This window comes from Leopardus geoffroyi, chromosome B3 (genome assembly GCF_018350155.1).
Source record: "Leopardus geoffroyi isolate Oge1 chromosome B3, O.geoffroyi_Oge1_pat1.0, whole genome shotgun sequence".
In the NCBI taxonomy this organism is placed as follows: Eukaryota; Metazoa; Chordata; class Mammalia; order Carnivora; family Felidae; genus Leopardus; species Leopardus geoffroyi.
In genome coordinates this window covers 104,309,760-104,333,421 of record NC_059337.1, presented here as the reverse complement: position 1 = coordinate 104,333,421, position 23,662 = coordinate 104,309,760, and the positions used below count along the sequence as shown (strand labels likewise).

The 23,662-nt window shown below is 40.8% G+C and overlaps 1 long non-coding RNA gene across 7 annotated transcripts in view; it reads right to left on the bottom strand.

The window, feature by feature from the left end:
* Positions 1–1,031: 1,031 nt before the first annotated feature.
* LOC123583894 overlaps positions 1,032–23,662 on the bottom strand; it is a 170,182-nt gene continuing 147,551 nt past the window's right edge. For 4 of the 7 annotated variants that reach the window (XR_006705033.1, XR_006705035.1, XR_006705036.1 and 1 more), the window contains 3 exons: positions 16,161–16,366; positions 5,480–5,590; positions 1,032–2,793 (listed from right to left, as the gene is read on the bottom strand). This is a non-coding gene — a long non-coding RNA (uncharacterized LOC123583894). Of the gene's footprint in view, positions 2,800–5,479; positions 5,591–16,160; positions 16,367–23,662 lie in introns of all 7 variants that reach the window. The other 3 variants (XR_006705032.1, XR_006705034.1, XR_006705031.1) reach the window with 3 other exon arrangements.

Sequence of the window (23,662 nt, the reverse complement as noted above, 5' to 3'; positions counted from 1 at the left end):
AACCTGGATCTGCTCCCAGGGATAAATGATATAAAAATGAGACCTGAATGTGAATTTAGAAGAAGCTGGTGTCATTACATATATACTGCTTCTTTGGGAAGTTAGATTTATGTGTTTATTCAGGTATTCACTCATTGTCACTTATGTAACAGACGTTTATGGGGCCCCTAATATGTGTGAAATCTTGGAGGAGGTACAAAGAACATGCCCACAGCCCTTAGGTTCAAGACTAAGGGGAAAAAAACACACCAACGCAATTACAAGATAAACTTTAGAAACATTTCCAAATACTTCAGTTTATTTGATTGTCACACTGGATTGTAAATTCTGGGAAGATAAGACCTATGGAGTCATCATAATTTACAGCTACATGGATCTTAAGCAATCACTACATCAAACCTTTTGTTTTAGATCCAATAAACTTGGGCCCAAAGAAACTAGATAATTTGTCTAAGGTCAAAGAAATAATTTGTAAGACCCGAGCCTAGGAGATAGGTGTATCTGTCCACGAGGGTTGGTCTTGTCCTACCATTCCATGCTGCCATCCTGCTTTGGATGCCCCCCATGTCTTCTGCGTCCCCTTCACTGGGCAAGTGTCTGAATCTAGTGTTCCAAACACAATGAGCATTGAAGAAACGGGAATTTGATGGTAACAGTCACGTGGATATAGAGTGACAGCTCCAGAACATCTTCCTGGGACAGCCTTCAGGATTGCGATCTGCCTTTCCTTAGCAACCACACTGCCCTTACTCAGATAAAATGTTTATTCTGGGTGGCTTAGAGGAAGCAGTTCTGATCAAGATTATGATAAATTAAACGCTCTCCAATGCACCCCCTGAAACCTGACCTCATTGCCAAAACAGGACATATAACAAGAGTCGCTGGTTACTTGGGGTGCCTGGGTGGCTCAGTCAGCTGAGCTTCTGACTTCGGCTCAGGTCATGATCTCGTGGTTCGTGAGTTCGAGCCCCGCATCGGGCTCTGTGCTGACAGCTCGGAGCCTGGAGCCTGCTTCAGATTCTGTGTCTCCCTCTCTCTCTGCCCCTTGACTGCTCACACTCTGTCTCTCTCTCTCTCAAAAATAAATAAACATTAAAAAAATAATAAAAAAAAAAGAGTCGCTGGCTACTCTACTTCCCTTACCCTTAGTTTCCTCCATCGCTTGTCATGAGAATTAGATGAGGTAATATATGGTAAGCTCTCAGCACAGTTAATATCAGTTTCGTCATTAGTATTGTTGTTATAAATGCTGGCAATGAATTTCAGTGAAGGATGTTTGTATAATGGTCAATTTTCTAAACCTAAAAAAACTCAGTTGGGAAATGTATTTCTCTAAAATTTGAGAGATATGTAAAAATTGAAATAGCATCCCAACTAAGAAAGCTTATAAATAAATATTGACCATCCCCTATCACCATTACCATTTAAAATCCGTTCAAAATCGCATTATCCCAGCTAAGGAGTCACCCAAATAGTAGGGTAACTGAAAACCACATTCTCTGGCCGTCCTTGCTATTTGCCCCAGGCTGTTTTGAAGGCTGTGAATAGATCTTAAAGATGAAACATTGGCAGAAGTGTGTAGGCAAGAGGCAGGAAAATCAAGAAGGCTTGAAAATGATTAAGTCTTTACTGTCAAGATCAGACCTTGGAACAGTTTGCATTTCTCTCTCTCCAACTGCTTTATCTCCTTTTATGTGGACGATTATAACAACATTACTCACTTCACTCATTGGAACTTTTACTCAGTGAAAAGAAAATATCTCTTGTCATACATTGACTTTTCTCCTAGTCAGTAATCGATTTAGGTATAGAACGTATAGGACGGTGAACTTTATGGGAACACAGGACATGCTTTGCTGTATTTCCTGTCGAGAGAAGGGAAGTTGTGTGAATCACACTGCCTTCCTCCTGGGTTCACACAACTGCACGCTCTGCAAATCAGTGTTGTATCCCGAGTAGAGGCGATACTTGGCAAACATACGACAGAGAAGTTGGTGGAAATATTAACCCACATGGCTCCCAATCTTGACTGGGCTCGAGAAGACAATGACAGGCGTTACGCAAAGCTGTCTGATATATCCATAGTTTTTCTTCTCTGTTTTTTCAGATTTGTTCTTTATTCGTTGAAAACCCGGGGTTCAATTTGCAACAAGCACCAATCTAGATGAATTTCTTTTGCAAAAGTTATAGGTATCTTCTTTTTTGAACATAAAGATAAGGTGTGAATTACCTGAGTGATTACCAGATTTATATCCCCCAAGCTCCCAAGCTTATTAAAAGTAAATAATGGAGTAGAACCAACCAATATGACAGTCAGAGGCAGGAAAAGCAAAGGTAGTAGAAGGTGAACTTCTTTTTGGTGAATGTCATATTTCATTGTTTTTAGATGATTTATAGCTAATTTGGAATCGGCTTCTGAATAGGACATTTAACGTCCGGTCAGTGAAGTTTTCCAACACATCACCCTGTTTTATATTCTTTGCAGTATTTACGACCATATGATACCTTGGGTCTGTCTGTGGACTTGCTAACTGGTTGATTGTCTGTCTCCCCACACCAGAAAGGAAGTGCCATGAAAAACAAGAGCCTTGCCTGTCTTCCTTACCTTTATATTCCCATCACCAGCACAGCGCCTGGCTCCGGGAGGCTCCACACAAATGTTTGCTGGTGAATCAATGTCTGTGCTCAATAGAGCTGTGTGTCTCAAATTATGTTCCAGAGGATCAGAGCCTTGGGGAACTATGAGTGGAATGAGGTGTGATTCATTGTTATGGTTGAAGAATGGGGTTCCTCCTGCTTCTCCATTTCCAGGGGGGAAGAAAGATAGTTAACGTATAAAGTTTCACAATTCAGAATTTTCTCCTTTAAGGTTTCTCAACCCTGAGGTTTTTGCTACCTCTATGTTTGCAATCCATATGAGGAGAAGCAAGAACAAGCCAATATTTTCAGAGAAATTTGGGAACAGACAACAGTACTAAATTCAACAGGCTCTTAATATGTTCATATATTTGTTTTGCCACAATAAAAATGGCTCGCATAAAAAATAGAGAAAATTTTTTGAAGTTCTGGAGATGGATGCACAGCGATAGTTGCACAGCAATGCAACATACTCACACATTGAACTGTACATTTATTTATTTATTTATTTATTTATTTAAAAATTTTTTTAATGTTTTTTATTTTATTTTTGAGACAGAGAGAGACACAGCATGAACAGGGAAGGGGCAGAGAGAGAGGGAGACACAGAATGTGAAGCAGGCTCCAGGCTCTGAGCTGTCAGCACAGAGCCCGACGCGGGGCTCGAACTCACGAACTGTGAGATCATGACCTGAGCCAAAGTCGGCCGCTTAACCGACTGAGCCACCCAGGCGCCCCTGTACATTTAAAAATAGTAAATTTTGTTATGCAAATTTTACCACAATTAAGAATGGTTTTAAAAATATATAGGCAGTGACTGCTGAGTACTGAAATGTGTGGCTAGCGCAACCGAGGGACTCAATTTTTAATTTAATGCCTTTTTAATGGATTTCTATTTAAATTTAAATAGCCTCATTTGCGTAATGGCCACTGTATTGGACAGTATAGAGCTAAACACCTAGATAACCTCACTTAAATAATGGCAGATTTTTAAAGTTATCATTTGTATGGATTTTTCCCTGGTCTTCTGACATTTTATTATGAAATTGTCAAACTTACACAAAAGTAGGGAAAATAGTATAATGAACGTTCATCTGCTCAACACCCAGATTCAACAACTTAATATTTTACCGTATTTGCTACACTAATACTTGAGATTCAACTACGTGAATGAGTTGAAACCAAAGATATGAAACTGAGAATGGCTAAGTCATACACACATCTTTCTAGAGTCAAAACCAATTTCTTTTTTTTTTTTTTTTAAACTTTTTTTTTCAACGTTTATTTATTTTTGGGACAGAGAGACACAGAGCATGAACGGGGGAGGGGCAGAGAGAGAGGGAGACACAGAATCGGAAACAGGCTCCAGGCTCCGAGCCATCAGCCCAGAGCCCGACGCGGGGCTCGAACTCACGGACCGCGAGATCGTGACCTGGCTGAAGTCGGACGCTTAACCGACTGCGCCACCCAGGCGCCCCTCAAAACCAATTTCATTAGCAGCGCCCTTTCCTATTGTTAACTAGTTACATTTTTTCCCCGTAGTTTCTAGAGTGAATTGTGCCAGAAATGCCAATAACGTAATGACAATTACTGGGGAATACAACATTTATAACTTCGGAAATCTTCTCAGATTTGAGCAGGGATGGCTTTGCTATTAGACTGTGACTTCTTCCGGCACTCAGGTATTAACAGGAAGAAGGCACCTACCACTGAGTATGGGACACTTCAAATGAGACAGATGGGGTGCCTGTGTGGCTCAGCTGGCTGAGCGTCCAGCTCTTCATTTCGGCTCAGGTCATGATCTCTCGGTTTGTGAGGTTGAGCCCCACATTGGACTCTGCACTGATAGTGGAGAGCCTGCTGGGGATTCTCTCTCTCTCTGCTCCACTCCCGCTCGTGCACACACACACACTCTCTCTGTCTCTGTCTCTCTCTCTCTCAAAATAGAAAAAATAAATAAAAAAAAAAGAGAGAGACATAGATGTCACCCAGAAAATATGGCCAAGATGATAGGTTAATTAGTATCCCAAATTTATATTCACTTCTAATTTGGCTGGGAGGTACGTCTGCATAACAGTTATATCTATAAACCTTTCTGTCCAGTGCTTTACATCATGATGTAGTTGTGGTCATGAATGTTAGCGTGATCATAGAAAGCAATAGGCTTTTAGCTTTACCCTTCTCTTTTGGGGGTTGTTAGAAAGCTGGTTAATTGCAAATTAAAACTTGCCAAACTAAAATGAAGGAGGAAAAAAAAGCACAGTATCTCAACAAGGCCTCTAAAGAATGCAATCCCAGAACCATAGGGAAACGTGAAACTTGACCAATGAGTCTCCAACACATTTTTTATATGGCAAGTATGGTCTCACTGAGAGAGCCTTCTTAGTTTCAAATCCTAGCTTTGCCACTTACTGAATATGGACGTTGGCTAAGTTAGATAAACTTTCTATTCTTCAGTTTTTTCATCCGTTAAATGGAATTGATCACAGGATTAAATGAGATACTTAGTATAGTGTGTTGCACATGGTTTGCATTCAATATTAAGTGATGCAGCAAAACAAAAAGATTCACATTTAAAGTTAATAGCACTTTGAGGAAAAGAATAAATAAGGGCAATTTATATTGTCTTTAAAACCACAGTCCTCGTGGTCTAAGGAAGCTTCACTTTCCAGAAGGCAGAATGTAGGAAGAAACAAGGGAGAGTCGAAAGATATTTGTGAGCTGTCTCTACAGGTTTCTAGAAGCTGCCACATGATACATAATTCTGAGATCCAAAAAGCTCTAAAAACCAAAATTCCTTTCATAGTTTTCAACAACAGTTCATTTGAGGACAAAACCTGACCTGGATTGCCATTGAAGAGACTCCATTTTAGAAAGTCTCCGTCTCTGCTGTTTTTCTGGTAGGCCCCATTAACTCGTGATCCACATTTTGCCCCTGTATAAGCCAAAGGAGCTATGTTCCCATTTCAGGGAAGAAGCAAGAAAGTTAATCATTGGCTGAGTTTTGTCCTAGGCCCCAAACACCTGATAACACCTACGAAGAGCCAGAACTCAAACGTGTTCCAGGACATGAGCTTCAAACAAACCTCAGCTCACGCTGGCCTCAGTACCCCTACCTTCAGTAATTTATGGAAAAGCACCTATTGTTCATCTGACAGTTGCCTCTACCCTGGGTTCCTGGAGGAGAACGTACCCTAGACTCTTTCTTAATATAAACCCATAGCCCCAAGCACTGACGAGACTCATTGTCTGTTCCTTTCTGAGTCTCCCAGGCACTCTTCTGTCACTTACACTGTTCAAGAAACTCTGTTTTCACTTGCTCTGGTTCCTGTTTGGTTTCTATGCTGCGTAAAGCCAAGGACCCTGTTAGCCGGTCCTATGGGACCCTCCCCTGGGTCTTGGGCTCAGCCAGCCTGCATCGCCATGAGATCATTGTCTTTATCCCATTTAGAGTGAATGTTACTATGCTTTGCTGCAGTTGATAGTGAGATGCTGTCCCTGCCACCAATAGAGATATTCCATAATAGTAAGCAGAATATGCATCGTATCACCTTCAAAATCTGAAAAAAAAAAAAAAAAATCTGAATTCCATACCATATATGACCTCTATTCGGGATAAGGAATTTTGGACCTATACTCTTACATTCTATTGGCCAGAATTTAATCATGGATCCATTACCAGCTATGAGGACTATGCAAAGGGCTATGGGAAAGGGCCACATTGGGAAATGCAGTCTTGTTCTGGCCAGCCATGTGCCCAGCAAAAATTCTATTTCTATGGGATAGGGAAGGTTAGATAATGGGGACCAGCCAGGGCCTCTGATCCAATCTCGTTTCTCCCTTGAAGCTTTATCATAAAGTCCCCATACAACTCCCTGGATGGAATCAGAATAGATAGAAATCATCTCTTTGGTCCTCTGTAAGTAGTCTGCACTGACTTCAAATGACTTGGTTCTGGCTTTGAAAGACCCAGACATGGCTGGCTACTCTTATTTCTGTAGAATGTGACAATGCCTTCTTAGGCAGATCATGATTGTTCCTCCTATAAAACCACCTCAACTTCAAAGACGTTTCCTAGTCTTCCAGAAAATTCAGGACTAGACCTTTGGTTTCAACTGGCCAAGGTCTCTACAAGTTGAGACCCTCATATGAACTGCCAATGTCTCTCTATCTTTCCTGGCAGAAAAGGTGGAATGTCTCTTTTAGAATGTTCAAGAAACTTCCAAAAGGAATATCCAGATTCAAACATTATATGTTTGAATTCATCAGACTCAATCAAATGCAAATTCTACTTCCCTTAAAAAAAAAAACTATTCAAATTCAAGAGATTCAGCTCTAGCATAGAGAAAGCATTGTGTTCTAGGAACCATGGAGAACAAAAGATGAGTGTCTTTGTCTGCTCATTGCAATTGGACACAAAAGGAGGAATTTTGGGTGAACGTTTAAAGAAGGAAAACAATTAAAATTAGATTTTATTTTCATCTCAGAGGGTAAAGAAATTTAGGGTATAGAAAGGGTAAGGGTAAGGGTAAGGGTAAGGGTTAGGGTAAGGGTAAGAAAATGGATGTGGATAGTACCTGGTAATAACCGAAACTTAGTCACTGGCAACATCTAATTTTTCGAGTATAAATGAAATGCAAGATGAACAAGAAAGAGAGTCACAGACAATAACAAAACAAGATTCAGCCTCTGGTTTGGGTGCAGTAAGCAGTAAATAGATCGATGTTTACAGTTGTAGGAGAGTTACCTAGCTGGCTTCTGGAATCCTACTTCATTTTATTCATTCCTGGTTGATTCCTGTAAGAATGAGCTTTTGAATGTCCAATAGTTAAATCATCAAATGGCGATGCCAAACTTTATGTATTCCATGGGTTCTTTTTGAACTTTTTAAATGGTGGTTTGTACAAGTGTTCCAAGTAAGTTTAAATAGATAAATATGCTGGAGAGTGTCCGTATTATCCAGCGTAAAAGCTAAGTGTAACGTAAATAGACTGTACTTTGTGCATTTCATACATTTTAATGGCAACTCACTATTGATTGCTGTGCTTTTTTCTATTTTTTTTGCAAGTAAGGGAAATTTACACATCACATTGTATACTTCTTTGAAATGGAAAGTTATTTTGGTCACACCTTACAAATGATCCATACTGATATTAAGTTTACAGTGTTGGGAGGAGGAGGAGAGAGTGAACTTAATTTGAATTTAGAAAGTCTCTAAATGATAATTGAATCACAAGTCTGGATTATAATTCTAGGAGCAACACTTGACTTGGTCAAAATCACTGTTATGAAGAGATGCAATTTTTACACAGTACTTCACATTGATTAAGTAATGTGTGAAAATGGAAAAAAAAAAGTATTTGAATCTTAATCACAGTCATTTGCATGAAATAAAAGTCTGTGTCAGGGGAATGCACATTATAATAACTCCTTGGTGTTTTGGTTGCATCAGTGAGCAAAGAAGTTGTATGCATTTTTTTTTCCTTGCTGATATACAAGAATTCCTTTTATATTTATTGTATCTTTGATTGTACAAAAATTCAGCAATATAGGATTTTGGCTGGTGAGAGACGACAACTGATTAACTACCTCAACAATGGCTGTAATTAAAACAGATGTTTGATAATGCATGCGCCCGAATTAAACTGGGAACATTCAAAGAGAGAAAAGAGAAATAGGAATTTGATATGAACCTCATTCTCAGTCAGGCTCTCCATTAGATGGCAAGGTAATAAATGGGGAATGCATTTCAGAAAATTCTGCCGGTCTCTCTTCCAAATATGTCCCCTCTGCTGCTTTGGGCAGTAGAAAACTGGGGTTCTTGCTCATATACTTCCCCCCCCCCCACCCCGCCCAGCCCTCAATCATACCTGGGACCGGGCTGCAAATCTACGGATCTTATTCTTCTGCACCTATGCATATGAATACTTGCAACTTTACCACCCTGCTGAGAGTCTGCAGAACCCTCACCTTCACACTGCCCTCTTTGCCTTCCTCAGACTTCCACATAATGGCAATCACCTTTTAAGACCATGAAATCTCCTACTTGGGTTGATACACATTTCCTATAATGTTTGTTGAGTTAGTTGTTTTTGTTTTGTTTTTTTTCTTATTTTGATTATCTACCTCTAGTCAGAGGCCAACATTATTTGGGAGTAGAAGAGATTTCCGTGTCTAAAGCTTTTCACCTTCCCTGTTTCATGGGGGAAGAAAGAACCCAAAATAAAACAAGAGCTTTGATCCCCAAAGATATGGAAAATCCTAAAAGACAGTAATAACTATTTTCAAAATGTATGATTTTAATTGCTGAACCCAGGTCAGAAGAAGAAAGTTTGCTAGAGAACTCTGCCAGATATGAGCCATGGTAAGGGATAAAAGCGGATCCGAGATAGGAGAGCGATGGATGCAGTAGTGTAATCAGAACTGAATAATAGTAAAAGCAGTAAAAATAACAACAGAATAATGATAAGTACATTTATATGCTCACTAACTAAAACCAAGTAAAAAAAAATACAAAAACGGTAAAAAAAAAAAAAAAAAAAAAGAATACATTTCAGTGATAACAGAATAATCGTGAGCTCAATCTCACCTTTAAGGGAGAAACAAACACTCCGAGCAGAATATGGAGTCCATACAGTTTCAAAATAAATGTGCTGAGACTAGCTCCTGAAATTATTAGAGACTCAAAAAGTTAACCGTCTTCCAAAATGCAAGCTTTCCTTCTCAGCAACAGCACACTTTCAACCTCAGAATCTAGGAGTTTGCTCTGATTCCCTGCACTTTATCTTCCAGTAAATTGTGGGCACTCCACAACATCTAATGAAAGAAACAACCCCTCCTTGCAATCTCACAAGACCCACTTCTTCCTTTAAAAACACATTTTTAAAAAAGCACTCCTTCCTTCGGATACTTTCTACCACCAGACAAGTCAGGCCCTCGCACTTCCCAAAATAATCTCTCTCTCCTCCTCTTCATCTCCAGAATCCCTCCCTCCTCCAAGGCTTATTCAGTTTCCATCAGAGAAAGTTTCTCTGATGGCTCCAGGCCTGGAGGTTCCTTCCCTCTCTGCTCTGCTTAGGCATCAATGGACAATACTCCCTTGTTCAGCACATAATTTTTCTTCATATTATTTTGGTTTCCCCCTCTCTAATTATAAGCTCCCTGAAGACGGGAATGATATCTTACCTTCCCTTCTTTCTTCCCACTTTCTTTCCTCCCTCCCTCCTTCCCTCCCTCCCTTTCTTCCTTCCTTCTTTCCTTCTTGCCTGCCCCCTTCCTGCCTTCCTGCCTTCCTGCCTTCCACAAATATGTATTTAGGAGCTACTTTGTGCCAAGCAGAACACTCCCTGGGTTTCTCCTACAGCACCTGGCAGCATGACACCATGCAGTAGAGCAGACGTGAAATGCACATGCAGATTGCTTGCAGAAGTTTATCGAGCAGCTCCTATCAGTCTAGATGAATCAACTTAACTCATCTGCTCCTTCCTCCCAGCATATATTTAACCCCTCCCTTTGGATGAAAGATCAGACCTTCAGTATCACCACTAAGGCCGCTTGGCTCTTTCTGATAAAGGAAGCGGAGAGATTTATGCCACAGCAGCAAAAGCCTGTTTATGAGACCTGTTTCTGTCCCCAGTTCCACCCAACTTCCCATGTGCTATTGCTCAAATTCGTTGACTTCCTTGTGCCATCATGTCCCTTCCATAAAATAAAGATAATAACATATTCCGCGCACCCCCAACACTCCCTAGGGTGAGGGTTAATAGGATAATGGCTGTAAAACACTTTAAGCTCATCCAAAGAAAGGTGTCACACTGCATGAAAATGTAAAGAGTTATTATGCAACTAATCAGATTCAAAGTACAGGTTGCAAATGGACCTGTGGAGTGTTGAAATGAAGCCTCAAGGAGAGATGCTAATGCTTAACTTGCCCTGCAGGCCTACGCAGCATTTCCAGAACTTTCTTTTGCATGAATTAACTTCAGAAAATACATTTTAAATCCACTTTTTTTTTTTTTTTTTTAGAGAGGGGACTTTGGAGCGCCTGGCTGGCTCAGTCGGTAGAGCATGTCACTCTTGATCTCAAGGTTGTGAATTCGAGCCCCACATTGGGTGTAAATAAATAAATTAATAAATTTTTAATGTTTATTTATATCTGAGAGAGAGAGAGAGCATGCCCACACACACATGCATGCGAGTGGGGGAGGGGCAGAGGGGGAGGGAGACAGAGGATTCCAAGTGGGCTCTGTGCTGAGAGCAGAGATCCTGACGCGGGGCTCAAACTCACGGACCATAAGATCATGACCTGAGCCTAAGTCAGATGCTTCACCACTGAGCCATCCCAAATTAATTAAGTTTTTAAAAAGTAAAGGAAGGGGAATTTATGCCTGCAAAACAAAGACAAACTCAGAAGGCAAGTATTCAGATTCCTGCTATTTCTCCCATTTGAGGAGGTGCCATCTTTGAATTTATACACAAACCACAAGAAGGCAAACTCTCTGCATGGATGGCAAGATAAGAAACAATTCCATCCTTTAGTCTGAAAGCTCTGTGAGGGCGGGAACTTATTTCTTGTCCACAATTATATGACAAGAACCTCAAATAACTCCTAGCATATAGCAGAGTAGAGCTTAACAAACATTGTATGTTCTCTTTATTGCATGAGTAAGTCTGGATTTCTAGACCTTGAAAGGAGGAAGCTCAAATAACAGGGTACCAGCAGGTCTAACTCTTTTATTTGAAGAAGGTGTTGAGAAAGTGTATCACCTACTCTGCTGGCTGTGTAACAGCCACATTATGTGGGCATTACCACCAGCTGCTCAAGTCTACAGGGCTAGATGGGTCCAGAAGCAAAGATCATTTGAATACCACATTCTGCTGGAATGTACAACTTGCAATATGTCTGGTATAAATAGGAGACATGCAAGGATCTTGAGCATAGAGTTAATGTATTATTGATCTTCCAACATTATGAGAATCTGGAAGGAAGGTGGTTAGCCTAAATTCATATAGAGTCAGAAGAGCCCCATAGGAGAAAAAGAATAGGAGTGGAGCTGAATTTTCCTCCCCACCAGAGGTCCAAAGATATTATGATATATCTGCTAAGCCAGAGTGTCTGACTAAGGACATGTTGTAAGAACAGAGACTCCTAAGAGGAAACTCGCCACATGGGATAAGTTAGGGTGAGCTGCTGGCCAGAGTCAGCCCCAGAATCATCAGAACTGTGTTGGTTTCAGGAACAGTGCACAACGGATGTTAGAAACTCATGCCAACACAGCACCATACATGGGCTTTGGGGGAAAAATTTGATGCTTATGAATTCAAAGAACTGCAACACTAAACAATGATTTGGAATCTAGGAAGCTGTTCTGTTGAAAGCTTTAATGGAGGGTAAAAAGGAGGAAAGAACATCTGCCCTTTCAAGGCATGAAACTGCTTGGCCTCTAAGATTCATGGGGCGGCCCGTGTGGGAGCCAGCAGTTGTGGAAAGAGTAAGTGTGGAGGCAAGCAGGGTCGAAAAGATAATCTCAGCCACAATTACATACGTGGCAGATGAAGCCCATTTGGAGAGTTTTTTTATTAAAGTAAGGAAGAAAGAAAGGAGTGAGGGAGGGAAGAAAGGAGGGAGGGAGGGAGGGAGGGAGACATAAAGAAGAGACATATAAAGACATACAAGAAGAAACACATTGAAAGAGAAATGAGGGGCGCCTGGGTGGCTCAGTTAAGTGCCTGACTTCGACTTAGGTCATGATCTCATAGTTTGTGAGTTTGAGCTCCACATGGGCTGGCTGCTGTCAGTGTGGGGCCCACTTTGGATCCTCTGTCCCCCTTTCTCTCTGCTCCTCCCCTGCTCTCTCTCTCTCTCTCAAAAATAAATTAAAAAAAAAAAAAAAAGCATTGAGAAGCAGGAGAAAATTTGATAAAATAAATGCTCCATACTTAGATATAATTAAAGACAGCCAGACTCTATGAAAGATGATTATCAAAGATAAAAGGATAAGAAAACATGAAATTTAAAGGAAGCTGGCAAAGATGAAGGAAACAAATTTCATTGCAGATATAATGAATGAATTTAGAAACACCAAGAAGCAAAATTGGTTGTGCAAAATAATAAGCCTCACCGGTAGACTGGAGAAAAACCATACAGGATGAAAAGGAAAGGAATAAGAATAAAAGTTATTACGCAGAAGTTAGTAGATATGGAAGACAGCCAACCTAGTTACAAAATATACATAACTATTCTCTCCAAAGTACAAAAAAGAACAGATACTTAAAGATATAATAGAAGAAAAATTTCTGAAATTACAAGAGCTAAATCTTCAGATTAACATAATTAATATACTATAATTAATCCAAGACATTTCCCACTGAAATTACTGCACTTTGTGGATAGAAAAAAAATCTTTCTAACATCTAGGCAGATGAAGTAAATCAAAAGAGGAAAATACCAGACTGGGCTCAAACTGGTCCATGGCAACATATAAGGCCAGTGGACAGCAATAATTGAAAATTTTTGAGAGGAAAGTCATGTGACCTAGTCAAATTATTTTCAACAAGTAAAGATAACAATATTCTCAAATATGAAAAGACTCAAGAGATTCTATCGACGGTTCCCCCCTGAAAAATGTATTTGATAGTATAATCTATGTAATCAAAATATAAGTTGGGAGCGCCTGGGTGGCTCAGTCAGTTAAGCGTCTGACTTCGGCTCAGATCATGATCTCACAGCTTCTGGGGTCAAGTCCTGCATTGGCCTCTGTGCTAACAGCTCAGAGCCTGGATCCTGCTTCAGATTTTGTGTCACCCTCTCTCTCCGCCCCTCCCCTGTTCGTGCTCTCTCTCTCTCTCTCAAAAATAAATAAACATTAAAAAAAAAATGGTAGCACACCTATATAGCTGCTACAAAGTGGTTAAGAAAGTACTATTCAGGGGTGCCTGGGCAGCTCAGTCAGTTAAGCCTGTGACTTTGGCTCAGGTCATGATCTCACAGTTCCTGAGTTCGAGCCCCCGTTGGGCTCTGTGCTGACAGCTCAGAGCCTGGAGCCTGCTTCGGATTCTGTGTCCTCCTCTCTCTCCGCCCCACCCCTGCTTGTGCTCTGTCTCTCTCTCTCTCTCTCTCTCTCTGTCTTTCAAAAATGAATAAACATTAAAACAAAAAATTTTTTAAAAAGTACTATTCAAAGGCCAGAACCAGATGGCTTTCCATGCATTGATAGAATATTTGTCATTAAATTGTGTCAATTTAAGGGAAGAATTTTTCCACAAAGCCAACACAACAATGATACCAAAGGATGGCAAAAATGGCAAAGAAAAGATTTATTTATATTTTAAGTTTTATTTATTTTTTTAGTAATCTACGCCCAACGTGGGGCTTGAACTCACGACCCCAAGAGCAAAAGTCACTTGCTCAACTGACTGAGCCAGCCAGGCAACCCCTGACTAATCTCATTCATGAATAACACACAAAATGCCAAATAAAATATTAATATATTCTATTATATAAATAGCAGAGTAAAGTAAGAACATACCACAATCAAGTGGGTATAATTTCAGATTTCTAAAGATAGTTCATTAATGCAAAATCTATTAAAAGACCTTATCATAGAAATAGGTTAGAGAATTAAAACCACATGATTATTTCAATATTGGCTTTCCTTGCCCCCCAAACACTTGACTTTTTTAAAGATCTGAATACTGTAGTAATAGAACAAAACTTATAAGCCATGCTTAAAAAGATATCTAATACATACCTACGCGTCACAAACTAACTGCCAGTATAACACTTACTGGTGAAACCCTAGAAGTAGTCTCATTAAAGTCAGGAACAAGACAAGGGTACTTGTTATCACCACAATTATTTAATGATTGTTCTTGAAGTGCTTGCCAATGTAATTAGATGAGAGAATGAGATAAGAAGCATAAATATTGGGTAAGGAAGAGGCAGAAGGTATCATTATTTGCAGATTCTAAAGATTATAGTCTTAAAAACCCAAGTGAATCAACTGAAAAACTATTAGAAACAGGAGCAAATTCAGTAGATTATCTGGTTAAAATATAAATCTATAAAAGTAATAACTTTCTTACTTGCCTGCAATAACTAGTTAGAAAGTATAACAGATACAGTAGATTCCCATTCACAAAAGAACAAACAACAAGAAATGTGTATGCTTTATATTAAGGAAATTATAAACCTACAGAAGGCCATCGTGAATATGGAAGGACAAACAATGTTTTAAAATGCTATTACAGACGAGGGACACCTGGCTGGCTCAGTCGGAACAGCATATGACTCTTGATCTTGGGTCAGTTCAAACCCCACATTGGGTGTAGAGGTTACTTACATAATAAAACTTTTTTAAAAACAAAAATAAACGGGGCGCCTGGGTGGCGCAGTCGGTTAAGCGTCCGACTTCAGCCAGGTCACGATCTCGCGGTCCGTGAGTTCGAGCCCCGCGTCGGGCTCTGGGCTGATGGCTCAGAGCCTGGAGCCTGTTTCCGATTCTGTGTCTCCCTCTCTCTCTGCCCCTCCCCCGTTCATGCTCTGTCTCTCTCTGTCCCAAAAATAAATAAATGTTGAAAAAAATAAATAAATAAAAATTAAAAAAAATAAAAATAAAAATAAAAAATACATTAAAAACAAAATGTTATAACAGAGGCACCTGGGTGGCTCAGTCAGTTAAACATCCAACTCTTGATTTCGGCTCTGGTCATGATCTCACGGTTCTTGAGTTCGAGCCCCATGTTGGGCTCTGAGCTGCCAGTGGGGAGCCTGCTTGGGATTCTCTCCCTCTCTCTCTGCCCCTCCTTTGTTCATGAGCTCTCTCTTGCTTTCTCTCTCTCTAAAATAAATGAGTAAATATTTTAAAAAATAAAAAATACAACGTTATTATAAACTAGGGCACCTGGGTGGCTCAGTCATTTGAGCATCCAGCTCTTGATTTCGACTCAGGTCATAATCTTGAGTTTCACGAGATCGAGCCCTGCATTGGGCTGTGCGCTAACAGCACGGAGCCTGCTTGAGCTTCTCTCTACTCTCTCCCTCTGCCTTTCTCCCCTGCTCATGCTTCCTCTCTCCCTCATAATAAATACATAAACATTTAAAACCAACAAACAAATAAGGGGGCCTGTGTGGATCAGCAGGTTAAGCGTCTGACTTTGGATGAAATCATGATCTCACAGTTAGTTCCTGAGTTCAAGCCCTGTGTCAGGCTCTGTGCTGACAACTCAGAGGCTGGAGCCTGCGGATTTTGTGTCTCCTTCTCTCTCTTCCCCTCCCCCACTCACAATCTGTCTGTTTCTCTCTCAAAAATAAATAAACATTAAAATTTTTTTTAAACAAACAAAACATTATTACAGACGAAACTATAAATACAAAACAATCAAACTCCTAGCAGATTTTTTTTTAACTTGATAAAAGTGATTCTAAAATGTATTTGTAGAATTAGCACCCAGGTGCCTTGCTGATTGCTTTCTTTCCCTCACAACCATCCCCTCCATCCATCTACGAGTCCTCCCGGCTTTACCTTCAAACCACACTGAATCTGGTAACTTCCTTCTGCCTCCACAGCTACCAGCATCTTCACCTTTTGCTTGGGTTTCTCCAGTGTCCCAGTCGATCTTCTGGTTTCTCTTGCCTTCCAACAATCTTCTCCACACTGCAGTAGAGTGAGCTCTCAAAAATGTAAATCAAGTGACGTCACTCCCTTCCTCAAGACCTCCCAATAGCTTCCTGTCAAGGAAAAAAAAAAAAATCTCACCTCCTTGCAAAAATGTAGACCTCCTCCCGCGTGCCTGGCCTCTGCCCATTCCTTAACCGCCTCTGCTGCTCACTTGTTCCACTCCAGACACCCCAGCCTTCTAGAACACACTGAACTTTCTCTCACTTTGGATCACTGCGTTGTCTTTTCTCTCTGCCAGAACACTCTTCCCCTGGATCTTCAGATGGTTCACCCTTCACATCCTTTGAGTTTTCCTCAAATTGTCTGCTCCACAAAAAGGCCAAGCTCTACCCTCCTAACACACTCCCTTCCCATAACCCTCTGCTTTATCTTCTTGCCCTTATCAGTCTCTGAAACTGTTACTTAAAATAGTCTTGTCAATCATCTGTCTCTCCCACTGGATGATCAGCTCCCTGAGGACAGGGACTTCATCTGGTTTGTTCACCACTGGAACCCCAGTGCCTGGAACATGAAAGGTGCTTCATCAGTATTTGTTCATCACCGATGAATTGCAGTGAGAATAGAGAAAAGGGACTGGAATCGAGTCATTTAAGAGGTAGAATTATTAGGACTTTGAGACTTATTCAACGGAGGAATTCAGTGAAGGAAGCCTGAGGGCCTGAGGATTATTCCAAATTTCTGAACCAGAGAACTGAAGAGATATTGCACATTCTCATGCTGAGAAACTGAAGATGAGAAGCTGGATTCGTGAGGAATAAGTGGGGTTCAGTTTGGGGTCTGAGGTGACCGTGACACATTCCTATGGGGATCTCCGGGGGGGTAACTGGTCTAAAATAACTTAGGGCTCACATTTTTAAAAAAAAAACATGTACTGAACTTTTTAAGAGAGAAAAGGAAGGAAAGAAAAGACTTGCAAAACAAACAGACAAAAAAAAAAAAAAAAAAAACTGGGTAAAGATAGCCCCAAGAATGTAATTCTCAAGCTACGTTCCCTATTTTGCCATAGTGGATAATTTTCACCTAGTGTCAAATTTTCTTTTGCCATGGGTGACTGAAATGACTTACCAAATGTAGGGAAGATTTATTCTCTTAACTATAAATAGACTTCACTCTCTTAAGGATACAATTGAAACGCATCTATCCTGATAAAGAGATGAGCCTATGCCAAAGGTTTGAACTGGCAATATAATGATAAAGGATACACTTCAGTTGAGTGTTCAAAGATCATCTGTTGAATACCTAATGAATGCTAGTTTTTTCTCTTTCAGTGGCAAATATAAGGCACACACTGAGGGTGGATCACCTCTGTAAGTCCTTCCAGTAGTTGTAAACTAGCCATCAGGAGCCCTCCCCTTCGTGGAGCTGACCATCCAGGGGGAGAGACGAGTGAACATATTATGCTATTTTGCCTGTTCACTCATTAGACATATATATTTTTTAAGATCTTATTTTTTTTTTTTTATAAAATTTTTTTTTTCAACGTTTATTTATTTTTGGGACGGAGAGAGACAGAGCATGAACGGGGAAGGGGCAGAGAGAGAGGGAGACACAGAATCGGAAACAGGCTCCAGGCTCCGAGCCATCAGCCCAGAGCCTGACGCGGGGCTCGAACTCACGGACCGCAAGATCGTGACCTGGCTGAAGTCGGACGCTTAACCGACTGCGCCACCCAGGCGCCCCTTAAGATCTTATTTTTAAGTAATCTCTACGCCCATTGTGGGGCTTGAACTTACAACCTCGAGATCAAGCGACCCAGGCTCTACCAATTGAGCCAGCCAGGTGCCCCGCCCCACAGATGTATTTTAAATGACTAAATCTTTACCAGTGTGATGACAAGCAGGACGCATGAAGAACAGGCTCTTTATAGTAAAAGAGCCTACCCACTCTTTGTAAATGATGACTGGCTTAGGTAACGTGTGTGTACTCTCCTCTAGGTTTGAAACCGGAAGAGCTGCCCCCTCAGTCCTATATCTGCCTCTCAATGGGAGCCCAGGCATTCCGCCTCAGCTGCTTATCAGACCATCTGTTTCTGTGTTTGCTTTTTGTTTTTTACTTTTATCACAATTTTAATGCCCTGTAGATAATTTTTAAAATACAGAGCAATATTTTTTAAATGTATCTGAACATATCCAGAGATCATCATTTACTAACATTTTGGCAAATCCTCTCCCAGGTAATTATATCCACACATATAATCCATTTGTTTACAGCAGGATCAAAATTTACATATTGTTTTATTCCCTGACGGTAGAGCACAAACATCTCCCTGTGTCAATAAATATACATTTACAGTATTGTTTAAAATGGCCACAGCATTCAACTGACGGATGTTCCAAAATATATTGAGCCAATCCTCTATTATGGGATATTTAAGTTACTTCATCTGATCAGCTATTAGGTTTGCAGTAGTGTGGTGTGCCGTGGTAAATTGCCTTTCATGTTTGAGTTTTGCCAACTTATCCAAATATATTTACAGAAAGAATTCTTAGGTGTGAAAGTGAGGGTTAAAGAAGATGCACATTCTAAGGCTTCTGCATGGTGTGGCCCCAGTGCCATGGGGCTAGGCTCTTGACTGTGCTTTTTAGTTTGGGCTCATCAGGCACATGTATGGACCCCGCTCTCATTTCTCTGCCAATAGTATAATTTACCTAAAAGCATTAGGTACAGATGCATCTTCAGAGCAACCAATGAATGCCTAGAAGTTAATCAGCAAAGTTTCCTTTTTAAAAATCTTTTATGAAAGGGAGGGATGTCAGTATCAACCTTCCACATTGCTCATTTTTTTTTCCTCTTAGCGACCTGGAGATCACTCTCCTTTCTTCTCCAGTGTCCCATTTCTTGCTGGAAGAACTAAACATGGCATAACCAAAGTCCTACACTTTTCCACCTAACTCTAAGTTCCAGTGCCTGCGTCCTGGTCTAATATTTTCTTTTCATACTACCATTGCTACTCCCCATGCTTATCCAGTGAATCCTTATCTGCTTAGCACAGGTTCAGAAATCAGTTATGGGTGGTTCTGCTCAAAGAAAACTGGCCCCCTACACCACAACATCCACAAGAGCAAAAACTTCAGCAAATCTCCAAAAGTCTCTGAAAACCAAAGGTAATGGTTAAGGTAGAAGGATCTCAAAGGGTGACAGCTCATAAGACAAAACTATAAGACCTCTTTCCCACACCCAGTATTTTAAAAATATACTATCTCCAAAGTGCTTATATCATTCATGATTGTTCTATCAATAATGATGATGATAACAGCTTGTATTTATTGAGTGCCCTCTGAGCTAGACATTATTCTAAACATTTTAAAAACTTTTAAACTTCACCAAAAGAGAAAGAAAGAAAGAAAGAAAGAAAGAAAGAAAGAAAGAAAGAAAGAAAGAAATCCTACTCCTATTATCCCTGGTAGGAAACAAGTCACGGAGAGTTTAAATATTTTGCCCTAGAAACCACAGCTAGTAAGTAACAGAGCTGGGCTGAAAGGAAGGTCCCAATACAGCCATTGCAGCCCCTTGCCAAAAATAAAAATAAAAAGGTTATGAAGTGTCAAAGTTCATATTTGTATGATTTGGGTGAAGTATTTAGAAAGGAGGCAAGATGAATATTTTATCTATTTGAAGTAATTAAATATTTTTTTTCATGTATTCAAAAGTATTTAAGGGCCACATATTAAGCTGGAGCTCTCATGCCTACCACTACAAACGGGAACTCATTTAATTCATTCAACAGACATCTATAGGGCAGTTTCTATGTCTGTCTTCCCTGTGCTCTGCTGGGCTCAGGGGATACATCAGTGACATCCCTTGAGGAGGTTACAAAGAAGCCCAAGGACAAGTAAATATTGCAGGTTGTGTAGTGCTCCCACAGGGGAACAGTTTATAATTCCACATTAAGAAATGGGATTATTGAGTGGATTATAATAACTATCATGGGAGGGGGGGCGGAAATGAGTGCTATTATCCAAAGAAGACTGAGTTGACTTCCATAGACTTCTATATAAATGGTTCATACCAGGTCAGATTTGGGCTCTAACCTGGAGCTCTTGATAAGTGTCCTATTCTTCAAGGGATAGCCATATTTTAGGAGGTGACAGAACATCTGAGAACAATCTTGGATCTGGAAAGGCACATTTTAAATCAAGTTTTAGGAAGGTTGGTCTCGAAGGGTGCAGAATGGACTCAGTGGAAGCCTAGGGGTGGAGGGGGTCTATGGTGACAGGCCAGACATGAGCCTAAGACAGGGAATGTGGCAGCGTGAAGGGAAAAGAAGGGAGAGAGAAAGAACACTGAGGAGGAAAACATAACAATTCTTGGAGAAATGCAGAAGTAAAGCAGAGGCTTTGGACTCAACCAGAATTGGATGTGCCACTTACTAGTTCTTACCTTGGGCAAGTCCCTCTGCTTTTCATCTAGAAAATGGGTACAATATTATCAACACCACAGGTATTCTTTTCATAAAGATTCAATGAGGCAATAGTAGTTATGATTACTATTGATGACTGTCTTCAAACTTCCTCCATTGCCCTCTATTTCCTTAGTCCATCTCTTGTCAGAGTTCAAGGTGCCACTGGAAAAGAACCATAAATAAGGACATCTATAAGGATTAAGGAAGGGGTGCCTGGGTGGCTCAGTCAGTTAAGCAGCTGACTCTTGATCTCAACTCAGGCCTTGATCTCAGGGTCGTGAGTTCAAGTCCCACATTGGGCTCCACACTGGGCATGAAGCCTACTTAATTTTTTTACATGTTTTTTTTTTAATTTATTTTTGAGAAACAGAGAGAGCACACAAGGGTGGGAGGGACAGAGAGAAGGAGACAGGGCATCTGAAGGAGGCTCTGCACTGACAGCAGTGAGCCAGATGTGGGGCTCAAACTCACGAACCCCGAGATCATGATCTGAGCTGAGGTTGGATGCTCAACCAACTGAGCCACCCAGGTGCCCCATGGAGCCTACATTAAAATTTTTTTTAATTAAAAAAATTTTAATTAAACATTTTTTAAATTTTTTTTTTAAAAAAGGGTGGTCTCTGATTTCCCATGAATTGGGTTTGATGAGAACCCCAAAAATATCACTTCTTCTCACTAATTCTGAACCAACTAGAAATCGATAAAATAGTAAAGCAAAGAAAGACCAAAATGTCACCTTCATCACTGGCAAAGCTGATATTGGAGAATGTGGCTTTTACGTGCAGACGATACTTTCTAATACTGAACACAACGGCAAACAGACCTCTGTCCTACTGCCCCACAGGCAGAGGCCGCACGGGAGGCCACGGGACGGACCTCTGGTTACTTATGCTGCAGACAGAAGGATGGAAGGGCTCTGTGTTGGGCGGCTGGCTCCTGAGAAGAAAGGCCTGGGTTTCACAGGTTTACTATAACTAGCTATCGCTCTGCTTCCATGAGTGAGGGCACAGGAGACCGGGGTGTTATTATCAGGGCAGTGCGTTCTGAGTAGAAGGAAACAGCAGCTTTACTTTAGGAAACAGTGACCCCTACTCAGCACCCACTTCCCTCCGGCTCTCCATCACTTCTTTATACCTTACTGCTCCCCTTCTCCCTGGGCTCCCAGTGCCTTACTCACAGGGAGGCACAGCTGCCTCCTTTCCCAGGGGGTTGGACCCTGAACAGGAATTCAAAAAACTTAAATGAGAGGAATAAATGTCCTGTGGTAGAATTCGGAGTGGTAATTTGTGCGGTCAGTCAATGAATCCTTTGTAGGATTCATTGTAGAAAACAATACTACCTTAGGTAGCAATCTACTGGCCAGTACTCCCAAGATATTTCACTTTGTCTACCCAGAGCCCGGTATGGAGTATTTGTCTTCCCTAAAGGTACTTTTCTTTTCCTTTTTTTTTTAATTAAAAAAAAAACTTTTTTTATATTTAGAGAGAGAGAGGGGGGGAGCGCATGTGTGCATGAGTGGGGAAGAGGGGCAAAGGGAGAGAAAGAGAATCCCAAGCAGGCTCCACACTCAGTGAGGAGATTAATGCAGGGCTCGATCCCATGACCATGAGATCATGACCTGAGACGAAATCAAGAGTCGGACCTTCAACTGACTGAGCCACCCAGGCACCCCTAAAGTACTTTCCTGGCTCATACGCAAAGCTCTTACTTTGGGGGAGATACAGGAGTCTACTGGGGCTAGTTCTTACAGAAGCATACATTTTGCACAATGAAAATACAGCTAGACAACTTGAAAAGAAAAATGAGACACCTGGTTTGATTGAGTGCCTCAGTTTACAATATGACCCAATGCCAACCTGGTTTTGTTTTGTTTTTTTTTGTTTGTTTGTTTTTTTTGTTTTTTGGGTTTTTTTTCATAATTCTCCTCAGGCAGCTATCATGCAGCGGGAAAGCCCTGGCCATAGAGCAGGAAGTCCAGCTCTGCCACTTTCTGGCCGTGGAAACATTGATAACTTCCTGAGTCTCCATTTCCACCTTTGAAAAATGGGTGAACAGAGAAACTGTCACATACTCACCCAATAGAATATGATTCCGTGACAAAAATAAATAAGCTCTCAAGCCTTGGAAAGACATGGAGGAATCTGAGACCCAGATTGCCAAGTGAAAGAAGCCACTCTGCCAAGGCGACACGTGATACGATTCCAACCGTATGACGTTCTGGAAAAGGCAAAACTACAGACAGAGTACATAAATCAACCGACAGAGGGAAGGGCAGTGAACTATTCTGTATGATACTGCAATAGTAGATACAGGACGTTAGGCGTTGGTCAAGAGCTGCGGAACGGGTCAACGCAAAGACTGAACCCTAATGTAAACTACGGGCTTTAGTTAGCAATAATATATCAGTATTGGTTCATTAGTTTTAACAAGTGTACCGCACTAATGCAGGATTTTAACAATAAGGGAAACCGGCAATCGGGATGTGGGAAGTCCACATTTTCCACACAATTTTCCTGTAAAGCCAAAACTTCTCTAAAAAACAAAGTCTGTTAAATTTTTTAAATAGATTTGAACACCTACCTGCCAGTGTCATCAAGAGGACCAAAGAAAGTGTTGTGCATGAGTATGCCTGGCACCTAGAATGTACCCTCTGGCATTCTGCCTGTCAAGTGCCCTTGGTTCCTGCGGGCCCCCTTTCTTTTTCCTAGTCACTGAAGGGGGTTTACTTCCCTGATAGTGATCACACCTAGAACTCTTCACTTTCAATATATGCACATCACGATCACCCATACATCTCCATGCAAAACCAACCATGCATCTAGCTGATTTTCAAAATGCGTATGTTCTAGGTGTTTCCCACTACCTACCAAGGGACTGGGTGATGGTGGGCAAGTTGTCTGACCTTTCTCTGCCTCTGTTTTCTCATCTGTTAATCAGGGGTGAT